Source organism: Castor canadensis, chromosome 15, assembly GCF_047511655.1.
Source record: "Castor canadensis chromosome 15, mCasCan1.hap1v2, whole genome shotgun sequence".
Taxonomy (NCBI): Eukaryota; Metazoa; Chordata; class Mammalia; order Rodentia; family Castoridae; genus Castor; species Castor canadensis.
Genome location: NC_133400.1, coordinates 62,725,254 through 62,737,736, shown reverse-complemented (window position 1 = coordinate 62,737,736; position 12,483 = coordinate 62,725,254). Strand labels below are relative to the sequence as shown.

At 35.4% G+C, this 12,483-nt stretch overlaps 1 pseudogene; it reads right to left on the bottom strand.

Annotated features, from left to right (window-relative positions):
- Positions 1 to 12,483, bottom strand: part of LOC141417261 (integrin beta-1-like) — a 725,909-nt pseudogene that overhangs the window by 126,153 nt on the left and 587,273 nt on the right.

Sequence of the window (12,483 nt, the reverse complement as noted above, 5' to 3'; positions counted from 1 at the left end):
AGGGAACCCACCCTTTTTTCTCAACAAGGAAAAAATATGAACAGGTTAAGGTATTTCTTTCTTTTCTGAAAGTGTTTATTCTTTTGTTTGACCATCCATTCTCACTTTGTCTTTTTCTATAAATATTTAATGTGTCTCTCTCAGTATAATTTTCACCACAAATACAATATGCAATTTCCCCCTCCTGTTTGAATCTTCTCATTTCCATTACTTTTTTTCTATATTCTTTTATTCATATGTGCATACATTGTGTGGGATATTTCTCCCCCCTGCCCACCCCACTCCCTTCTCCTCCCCCATCACCCATTTCACTTCCAGGCAGAACCGATTCTGCCCTTTTCTCCAATTTTGTTGAAGAGAAGACATAAGCAATAATAGGAAAGACATGCATTTTTGTACTTGAGATAAGGATAGCTATACAGAGAGATTCCTAGTATTGCTTCCATGCACAAATGTATTCCAACCTGAATGATTCATTATTATCTGACTTCTTCACTACTTCCCAGTCACCTTCCCACATTGACCTCTGTCAATTTAAGGTTACTGTGTTAGGTCCTCTGCAGTGGGGACATCAAACACTTTCAAGTTTTAGGTTTCCTACCTATCCCCATTACTCCTTATGTGCTCTACCCTTAGAGTAGAAATACAAGTCCAAATACATTACTGCATTTGCCCTAAATCTAAAGTCCACATATGAGAGAGAAAAAAAATATGATTTTTTTGTCTTCTGAGCTTGGCTAAACTTGCTCAAGATTATGTTCTATGGTTCCATACATTTATTTGTGAATGGAAAGATTTCATTCTTCTTCATGGTTGAGTAAAATTACATTATATATAAATACCACACTTTCTTAATCCATCCATCAGTAGTGGGGCATCTTGGCTGTTTCCATAACTTGGAAATTGTGAATAGAGCTGTGATAAACATGGGTGTGCAGGTGCCTCTGGAGTAACCTGAGTCACATTCCTTTGGGTATATTCCTAGTGGTGGGATTGTGGGATCATACAGCAGATCTACATTTAATTTTTTAAGAAGTCTCCATATTGTTTCACATAGAGGTTGCACTAACGTGCATTTCCACCAGTGGTGTATGAAGGGTCCTTTTTGCCCACATCCTCACCAACACCTGTTGGTGGTGGTGTTTTTGATGATCACTATTCTAACAGGGGTGAGGTGGAATCTTAGTGTGGTTTTGATATGCATTTCCTTTATGGTCAGAGATGGTGAGCATTTTTTCTTGTGCTTTTTGGACATTTGAATGTCTTCTTTGAAAAAGTTCTGTTTAGTTCAGTTGTGCATTTCTTTATTGGTTCATTGATTGCAGGGGGAGTTAGTGTTTTGAGCTCCCTGTATACTCTGATCATCAATCATTTGTCTGAAGTATAGCAGGGAAATATTTTCTCCCACTCTGTCCTTTTGCTGTGTCCTCTAGTCTGGTTCTTGATCCCTTTTAGTTGATACTAGTACAGGGTGATTAACATGGTTCTAGTTTCATGTTTTTGTAGGCAGATAACCACTTTTCCCAGCAACATTTGTTGAAGAGGCTGTCTTTTTCTCCATTATATACTTTTGAGGCTTTGTCAAAAACAAGGTGGGCATAGCTGTGTCCTCTATTCTGTTCCGCTGTTCTTCATGTCTGTTTTTGTGCCAGTACCATGCTGCTTTTATTGCTGTTGCTTTGTAATATAGTTTGAAGTCAGGTATTGTGATACTTCCAGCATTGCTCTTTTTGCTGAGTATCAGTGGAGAATTTCCTGTCTCTTGTGTTTCCAAATGAACTTTAGGGTAGATTTTTCAATCTCTGTGATTCATGTCATTGGGATTTTGATGGGAATTGCATTAAACCTGTAGATTGCTTTTGGTAGTATAGCCATTTTTACTATGTTGATTCTACCAGTTCATGAGCATGGGATATTCTTCCACCTTCTGTAGTCTTCCTTGATCTCTTTCTTCAGGAGTTTGTAGTTCTTCTTGTAGAGGTCAATCACAGCCTTTCTTAAGTTTACTCCTAGGTATTTAATTTTTTGAGGCTATTGTAAATGGAATTTTTTCCATATATTTTTTCTGAATTTATTTGTTGTTGCTGTATAGAAAAACTAATGATTTTTGTAAGTTGATTTTGTATCCTGCCAGCTTGCTGTAGCTGTTTTTGATGTCTAGGAGATATGGGGTAGAGTTGTTTAGGTCTTTAAGATATAGGATCATGTTTTCTGCAAATAAGGATATTTTGACAATTTCTTTTCCTATTTTTATTCCTTTTATTTCTTTTTCTTACCTAATTGCTCTGTCTAGGAATTCCAGTTCTATGTTGAATAGAAGTGGGGAAAGTGGGCACCCTTGTCTCATTCCTGTGTATGGGGAAATGGTTTCAGTGTTTTTCCATTCAGTCTGATGTTGGCTATAGTTTTGTCATAGATAGCCTTTATGATGTTGAGGTACATTCCTTCTATTCCTAATTTTCTTGGGGCAGAGTGGGTGCAAGGGAGGGGTTGGGGGCAGGGGGGAGAAATGAACCAAGCCTTGTATGCACATATGAATAATAAAAGAAAAAAAAAGCTTTTTATCTTGAAGTGGTGTTGGATCTTATCAAAGGCTTTACTGCATCTATTGAGATGATCAAGTTGTTTTTGTCTTTCCTTCTATTAATGTGCTGTATTACATTTACACATTTGCATATTTTGAACCACCCCTGCATCCCTGGGTTGAAGCCAACTTGGTCGAGTTGACTGATCTTTCTGATATGTTGTTAGATTTGGTTTGCCATTATTTTATTTAGGATTTTTGCATTGATGTTCATTAAGGAGATTGGCCTATAGTTCTCCTTTTTGGACATGTCTTTGTCTGGTTTTGGGATGAGTGTGATACTGGCTTCATAAAATGACTTAGGCAGTGTTCCTTACCTTTCTAGTGTTCCTTACCTTTCTGTTTCATGGAACACTTTAAGGAGAGTTGTTATTAGTTCTTCTTTAAAGGTCTGGTGGAATTCAGCAGAAAATCCATGAGGTCCTGAACTTTTCTTTTTTGGAAGACTTTCTTACTGCTTCTATTTTATTTTGTGTTATACATCCATTAAGGTGATTAATGTCCTCTTGGTTCAATTTTGGATGGTCATAAGTATCTAGAAATTTGCCCATTTCTTTAACATTTTCAAATTTATTGCAATATATGTTCTCAGAGTAGTCTCTGATGATTCCCTTGATTTATGGTGTTTATTGTTATTTCACATTTTGCATTTCTGATTTTACTGATTTGGATTTTTTTTCTCCTCATTTTTGTCAGATTTTCCAGGGGTCTCTCAATCTTGCTTATTTTTTCAAAAATGCAGCTTTTTGTTTCATTGATTGTCTTGGTTTTTAATTATTCATTTATTCACATGTGCATACACTGTTTGGGTCATTTCTCCCCCTTGCCTCCTTCTTCCCCTCATCCCTCACTTCCAGTTAGAAACTGTTCTCCAATTTTGTTGAAGAAAAGACATAAACATACTAAGGAAGACAAAGGATTCTTGCTAGTTGAGTTAAGGATAGCTATACAGAAATATTCTTAGCATTGCTTTTGTGTATACTTTGCTCATTGGTAACCGATCTTTACACTTGCTCCTGAACCCCTTCTCATGTTAACCTTTGTCACTTTAAAGGTTTCTGTATTAGTTCCTCTGGAGTGGGGATATCAAACACTTTCATGTTCTGGGTTTTCTACCTATTCCTATATCTCCCATATATGCGATCCCCTTGTCATGTCATCCAAATCCAACCACATTGCTGCATTTGCCCTAGATCTAAATTCTACATATGAGGGAGAACATACGATTTTTGGTCTTCTGAACCTGGCTAACCTCGCTCAGAATGATATTCTCCAGTTCCATCCATTTACTGCAAATGATAAGATTTCATTCTTCTTCATGGCTGAGTAAAATTCCATTGTGTACAAGTACCACATTTTCTTGATCCATTCATCAGTACTGAGGCATCTTGGTTGTTTCCATAACTTGACTACTGTGAAGAGTGCTGCAATTAACATGGGTGTGCAGGTGCCTCTGGAGTAACCTGTGTTGCTTTCCTTTGGGTATATCCCCAGGAGTGGGATTGCTGGATCATACAGCAGGTCTATGTTTAGATCTTTAAGAAGACTCCAAAATTTTTTTCCAAAGTGTTTTCAGCAGCTTGCATCACCAGCAGAGTACTAGGGTTCCTTTTTCCCCACATCCTTGCCAACACATGTTGTTGGTGGTGTTTTTGATTGTCGATTCTTTTTTTTTGTTTATATTTCATTAATTTTTGCCCTTAGTTTAATTATTTTTCTCCTGCTTGTTTTGGGTTTTGCTTGTTGTTGTTTTTCTGGGAGTTTGAGATGTAGCATTAGGTCGTTGACTTGAGATCTTTCTGTCCTTTTAGTATATGCACTCATGGCTATATACTTTCCTCTTAAGACTGCCTTTGCTGTGAACAATAGGTTCCGGTAGATGGTGTTTTCATTTTCGTTACCTTTCAGGAGCCTTTTAATTTCCTTTTCTATTTCATCAGTGACCCATTGATCATTGAGCAATGTGTTGTTCAGTTTCCAATTGTTTGCATATTTTCAACTATTGTTTTTGTTGTTGAGTTCTAATTTTAATGCATTTTGATTAGATATAATTTATGGGATTATTTCTAATTTCTTATATTTGCTGAGTCTCGCTTTGTGTGCTAAGTTATGATCAATTTTGGAGAATGTTCCATGGGCTCCTGAGAAGAATGTATATTGTGTGGAAGTTAGATGAAATATTATGTAGACTTCAGGTAGGTCCATTTGATCTATGGTGTGATTAATTCTACAATTTCTGTATTGACTTTTATTTGAATGCTCTATCTATTGGTGATAAGAGGGTATTAAAGTTTTCCACTACCATTGTGTTGGAGTCTATATATGCTTTTAGATCCTTCAGAGTATGTTTGATGAAGTTGGGTGCACTAACATTGGGTGCTTATAGGTTGATAATTATTATTTCATTTTGCTCTATTTCTAGTTTCATTAGTATGGAGTGTACTTCTTTATCTCATTCGATCAATGTAAGTTTGAAATCTACTAAGTCCGAGATAAGTTTTGCTACTCCTGTCATTTTTTGTGCCATTGGCTTGGTAAAGTTTCTTCCAGCCTTTCACCCTAACCCAGTGCTTGTTTCTGTTGATATTATGGGTTTCCTGTAAACAGCAAATTGTTGGATCTTCCTTTTAAATCCAGTTTGCCAAATGGTGCCTTTTGATAGGGAAGTTAAGTCCATGTTAATATTGATAGGTATGTGGTGATTCCTGTCATTTAGTTGTTTTTGTTGTAAGGGTTTGATTGTGTGCAGCTGAATTAATGTTACTCTCTGATTCCTTGTCTTTTCTTCTCCAGTTGTTTGGTTACTGCCTGCCCTCTCATGGTTTTATTTGCTTTCATTTTCTATATGCAGAATTCCTTGAAGAATCTTTCATAGTGGTGACTTGTGGTCATACATTGTATTAGTTTCTGCTCACTGTGGGAGACTTTTTGCTCCATCTATTTTGAATGATAGTTTTGCTGTTTAGAGTATTCTAGGGCTAAAGTTATTTTCATTCAGTGCCCCGAATACCTCACTCTGTACCTTTCTTGCTTTTAAGGTTTCTGTTGTGAAATCTGCTGTGAACTTAATGGTTTTACCTTTGTGTGTTATTTGTGTTTTCACTCTTACAGCCTTCAATATTCTTTCTCTATTCTCTGTGCTTGTTGTTTTAATGATAATATATTGTGGAGTAGCTCTATTTTGGTCAAGTCTGTCTGGAGTCCTGGAGGCTTCCTGTCCTTGAGTGGGCATAGCTTTCTCTAGATTTTGGAATTTTTCTCTTCTTATTTTGTTGAATATATTATAAATATTTTTTACTAGTAACTCTTCTCCTTATTCAATGTCCATGATTCTCAGGTTTGGTCTTTTGATGGAGTCAGTGAGTTCTTACAAATCCTTTTGCAGGTCTTGTGTTGTTTGACTAATAGCTTTTGTGTTTTTCCATTAATTTCTGTTTTATCTTCAAGTTCTGAGATTCTGACTTCCACTTCTTCTAGTATGCTGGAATTGCCTTCCATTGTGTTTTGTGTTTCTCTTTTGTTCTTTTTTCTGAGGTTTTCCATATCATGGGTAGTTTCCTCTTTAATATTGTCAATTTTTGTCTTTAATTCATTTATCTCTATTTATAATGTTCTCTGTTTCACTTTGGTATGTATTTAGGGCTCCTATGAGTTCATTTATTTGTTTCTGTGTCTTCTCATATTCTTTAAAAATATTTGATACTAAAAAACAGAGACTTTTCAATTAAACCACCTAATTATGCCCCTTAAGCTCCTAGAAAAAGCAACAACAAACCAAAGCCCAAACCAGCACACAGAGAGAAAGTATAAATATCAGGACCAAGATCAATTCTGTCAAGACCAAGAAAACTACAAAGAATCAATGAATTGTAAAATTGGTTCTTTGAAAATATTAACAAGATTGGCAAACCCCTAGATATCATGACAAAATGGAGGAGAGGAAAGAACCAAATTAATAAAATCAGAGGTGAAAATGGGGACATAACCACAAATACTAATGTCTTCCAGTGAAGAATTAGAGAGTACACTGAAAATTATATTTAAATAAACTGGAAAATGTAGATGAATTGGATAAATTTCTAGATGCATATAACCAAGGAAAATTGAACCAAGAAGATATTAACCACCTAAATAAATCTATTATAAACAATGAAATCGAAGCAGTAATAATGAGCCTCCCTACAAAGAAGAACACAGGACCTGATGTATTAATGGCTGAAAGTTACCAAACCTTTAAAGAAGAGCTAATATAATACCAATTTTTCCAGGAAATAGAAAGGGAAGGAACACTACCACACTCATTCTATGGAGCCAGCATTACACTCATTCAAAAACCTAATAAAGAAGCAACAAAACAGAGAATTACAAATCAATATCTTTAATGAATATAGATACAATTATACTTAAGAAAATACTGGCAAAAAATTCAGCAACATATCTAAAAGATCATACACCGTAACCAAGTAGGTTTCACTCCAGGGATGCAAGGATGGTTCAACATATGTAAATCTATAAACACAACACAGCATATAAACAAAAGCAAAGTTAAAAACCACATTATCCTCTCCACTGATGCAGAAAAAGCTTTTGACCAAATTCAGCACCTTTTCTTGATAAAATCTCTGAAGAAACTAGGAATAGAAAGAATGTCCCTCAACATAATGAAGGCTACATATGAAAATTCTATACTGAACATTATCTTAAATGGAGAACAACTGAAACCAGTCCCACCAACGTTAGGAATGAGACAAGGATGCCCACTTTCCCTGCTCTTATTCAATATAGTTTTGGAATTCCTAGCCAGAGCAATAAGATAGGAACAAGAAATAAAAGGGATTTAAATAGGAAAGGTAGAAGTCAAAGTATCCCTATTTGCAGATGACATGATCCTATATATAACAGACCCTAAAAACTATGCACAAAAGTATTAGAAATTATAAACTCTTTTGGCAAATTAATAGAATATAAAATTAACATACATATGTCAGTAGCCTTCCTATATACAAACAGACTGAGAAAGAAATAAGGGAAACAATCCTACTTACAATAGCCTCAAAAACAATGAAGCAGCATGGAATAAATTTAACAAAGGAAACCAAAGATCTTTTTAATGAAAACTGTAAGCCACTGAAGAAAGAAATCAAATTAGACATCAGAAGATGGAAGGATCTCCAATACTCATGGATAAGCAGACTCAACACAGCAAAAATGGCCATACTATCGAAAGCAATTGATGTACTCAACAAAACTATCATTCAAAATAGATGGAACAATAGAAGTCTTCCATGATAATCAGAAACTAAAACAATATGTGACCACAAACCACCACTACACAAGGTTCTTCAAGGGATTCTGTACACAGAAAGTGAAACCTAACATAACCATGAAAGGGCAGGCAGCACCAAACTACAGGAAAAGAAAAAGCAAGAAAGTAGAGAGTAACCTCAATTTAGGTACACACAATCAAACCTTCAAACAACAAAGACAACTAAATGGCAGGAATCACCACATACATATCAGTACTAACACTTAATGTTAATGGAATAAATTCCCCCTTCAAAAGGCACCATTTGATGAACTGGATTAAAAAGGAAGATCCAACAACTTGTTGCATACAGGAGACCCATCTCATCTACAGAAATAAGCATAGGCTTAGGATGAAAGGCTGGAAGAAGATTTACCAAGCCAACGGCCCCTGAAAACAGGCAGGAGTAGCAATACTCATCTCTGACAAAGTAGACTTCAAACCTACATTGATCAAACGAGATAAAAAAGGACACTCCATACTAATAAAAGGGGAAATAGACCAAAAGGAAATAACAATTATGAACCCATATGTACCCAATGTCAATGCACCCGATTTCATCAAACATATCCTGAAGGACCTAAAATTATACATGAACTCCAACGCAGTGGTCATGGGAGACTTTACTACCCCATTATCATCAGTAGATAGGTTATCCAAATAAAAGCAATTGACATAGTCTTCGCAATCCCTATCAAAATTCCAATGACATTCTTCAGCAAAATAGAAAAGTCAATCCTGAAATGCATAAGAAAACACAAAAGACCTTGAATAGCCAAAGAAATTCTGAGCAAAAAGTGCAATGTTTGAGGCATCACAATAATTTAACTTCAAACTAAACTACAGAGCTATAACAATAAATACAGCACTGAAGACCAATGGATCAGAATAGAAGACCATATATAATCCCACACAACTACAGCCAACTGATCTTTGAAAAAGAATTCCAAAACACACAATGGAGAAAAGACTGCCTGTTAAACAAATGTTGCTGGTAAAACTGGATATCCACATGTAGAATGCTGAAACTGTACCCCTGTCTTTGACACTTTACTAAAATCAACACAAAGTGTATCACACACCTTAATATAAGCCCTGAATCATTGAAACAACTCCAATAAGCAGTAGGAAATACAGTGGAAGAGACAGCAATAAGGAATGAATTCCTAAACAGAACTCAAAAGGCTCAGCATCTAAGAGAATGATCAAATGGGATTGCATCAAACTGAAGAGCTTCTGCATAGCAAAGAAAACACAGTCATCAGATTCAAGAGACAGTCTGTAGAAAGGGAGAAGAATCTTTGCCAGCTACTCATCCAATGAGGTATTATAGTCCAGAATCTATAGGAAACTCAAAAAACTGAACCCCTAAACAATTCACACCCCAATGAAGAAATGGGCACATGAACTAAACTGAATTCTCAAAGGAAGTGATACACATGGACAGTAAATACATGAAGGTTTATTCAACTCACCTGTTTATAACAGAAATGCAAATCAAAACTACAGTAAAATTTCATCTCACCCCAGTTAGAATGGCCATCTCAATGTCAATAGCAACCACAAATGCTTACAAGGATTTGGAGAAACAGGGTCCCTTATACACTGTTGGTGGGAATACAAATTAATACAACCCCTATGGAAAGCAGTATGGAGATTCCTCAAAAAGCTAAAGATTTAACTGTCATTTATATGGTCATACTGTTTCTAGGCATATACCCAAAGGAATAATACAATAGAGACACTTGTACACTGATACTCATCACAGTACTATTCACAATAGCCAAGATTTGGAAAGAACCCATTTGCCCTACAACTGAGGAAAGGATCGAGGAATGTGATATATATACAAAATGGAGCTTTACTCATCCATAAGGAATAATGATATATGGTATGAAGGTAAATGAATGCAATTGGAGGACATCATGTTAAGTGAAGTAAGCCAGGGTAAGACAGACAAAGACTGTCTTATATGTTGAAGATACATCCAAAAGATAAATATATACAAAAAATCCAAGCATGGTGGCACACAAACTCATATGAAGAACATGTTTGTAATAGTAGAACTACTCCATGGAACTCAAGAAAAGAGGGAAAGAAAAAGAGAATGCTAGAGCATAAGTAATATTGTAAAGCATAACATTTGTTATGTAGAAGATATAAGTGTATGGATTGAAAGCTGTTGAAAAATGAGGGGGATAGGAGGTAAATTGGTAACAGAAAGTAATGGAAGGGGGTGAATGGACAAGTGTAAAGTATACCAACAATGGGAATATACTGAAAAACCATTTTCAGCATTTGAGCTTATACTTTATTTTGAGCATATACTTTATTATTAACAAAGAAAGGCAGGACTGTAATTTAGGTGCAGTTTGTCAGGGAGTACTAGTGGGAGGTGGGAAGGGGAATGAAGGAGTTTAAGGTAAGGATATATGGTTGGTGGATTTCATATGCATATATGAAGTAGAACAAAGAAATCTTGCAATTTCCTTAAGTGGGTGGGGAGGAAATTGAGGAGAGATGATGGGAGCACTGTAACTAATGCACAATGTAAGCCTAATCAGGATTGTTATTTTCATTCACACCTGAAAAAAAATATATCCAATAAAAATTTGTAACAACAAAAAAATGAAAGAAAAACTGAAGAACAACAAAGATTAGAAAAGAAGACTTGACCATTTATTGCATTTAAGAAATATATGTCAATGAGTGAAGGGAGGATAAAGGATAATGATGGAGGGGGTGAATTCAACTATGAAATTTGCAAGAACTTTTGTAAATGTCACAATGTACTCCCAACACACAGTAATAATAATAATAAAAGTAAAGAAATATATATAACTGGCAAAGAAAAAAATTGGCTCAGAGTAGAAAGGATGGAAACACATTTTCTAAACAAATGGAGACAGAAAGCAAGCAAAAATACACATATTAAAGTCTAACAAGGTAGCTTTCAAACATCAGTAGTCAGAAAAGATAAAGGATATCATTTCATATTGATAAAGGCAATGATCTAGGATTTGAAAATAACTGTAAATATATAGAAACTGAATGACATCTCATCCAACAATATTGAGCAAATACTACTGGACATAAAAACACAGATAGATCCATGCACAATAATATCTCTCTCATTAATAGAAACAATCTACTGAGGAAACAATCAACACAGAAGCTCTGGAATTAAACCACACTAGGTCAAGAGGACCTAAAGCTAATTACTGAATATTTCACCCAATATTCACAGAATACACCTTCTTCGTAGGAGCCCACAGAACTTTCCCTCAAACACATCATATCGTAAGGCATAAAGTGAGTCTTAACAAATACAAGTAAACTGAAATAATTTCTTGTTTTTGTCAAAGACATTAAATTAGATATCCATAACATGGGAAATTGCATAATATACTCAAATACATGGAGATGAAATAGTTCACTCTAAAGTGCTCATTGGGTCATCCAAGAAATGGGGTGTATCAAAAAGATCCTAGAATCAAACAAAAATGAAAGTAAAACTTTTTTGAAACTTTGGGACACATTTAAGGGGGTTCTAACAAGAAAGTTGATTCCTGTAAGCATCTTTACTAAATAATCAGAGAGATATCCAAAAGTAATCCAATGATGCCCCTCAAGTCTTTGGAAAACAAGAACAAGCCAAACCCAAAAGCAGTAGCTGGAAAGAAGTAATAAACACCAAAGCAATGAAACAAATATTGGTTTCTTTAAGAAGATAAATAAAATGGAAAAACCCTTAGCCATGCTCAACACGGGAAAGAAACAAAAGATCCAAAATCACAGATTTGGACATGTGATAAGGCATTATGAAAAGAAACAGCAATGAAATTTACAGGGATCTTAGGGAATATCTCAAAAACTTATATTCTAATAATGGAAAATCATAGAGGAAAAGGGTAAGCTTCTAGATGCATATGACTTAACAAAATTGACTAGGAGAACATACATTTCCTAATCTGATCAACAACATGCAATGAAATTTAAGAAGTAATAAAGTCTCTCTCATTGGGCGTGATGGTTCACAGCTTTTATCCTTGTTACTTGGGAGGTGTGGCTCAGAATGATCATGATCCACAGACAGTCTGACAGAAAATTTACTGAGACTACATCCCTATCAATTAAAACGTGGAGCATGATGGCATGTGCCTCTCATCCTAGCTAGAAGGGAACTGTCAGTATGATAGTTGTGGATCAGGTCAGCTTGGGTATCAATACAAACCTCTACAACAAAAGCAAGCTCTACAATTCCAGCCTCTCAGATGCAAGGCCTTGTCCTGCTGATGAAAGTGTCACCCAATGAAGAAAAAGACAAGTACAGGTTGATTCACTACTGAATTCTATCATACATTTAAAGAAATCAGAGTAATGCTTCTCAAACTTTCTCAGAAAATAGAGAAGGAAGTAATGCTACTAAACTTATAGGTGGTGAAGATGCAGGTGAAAATGCAATTCGTATACACTGTGGTTTGGAATCTAAATTAGTGCAGACAGTACAGAAATCACTATGGTATTTAATGAATTATTTTGTTTGCAAGAAAATGAATGAGGCAGGAAAACATCGTATTCAGTGAAATAACCC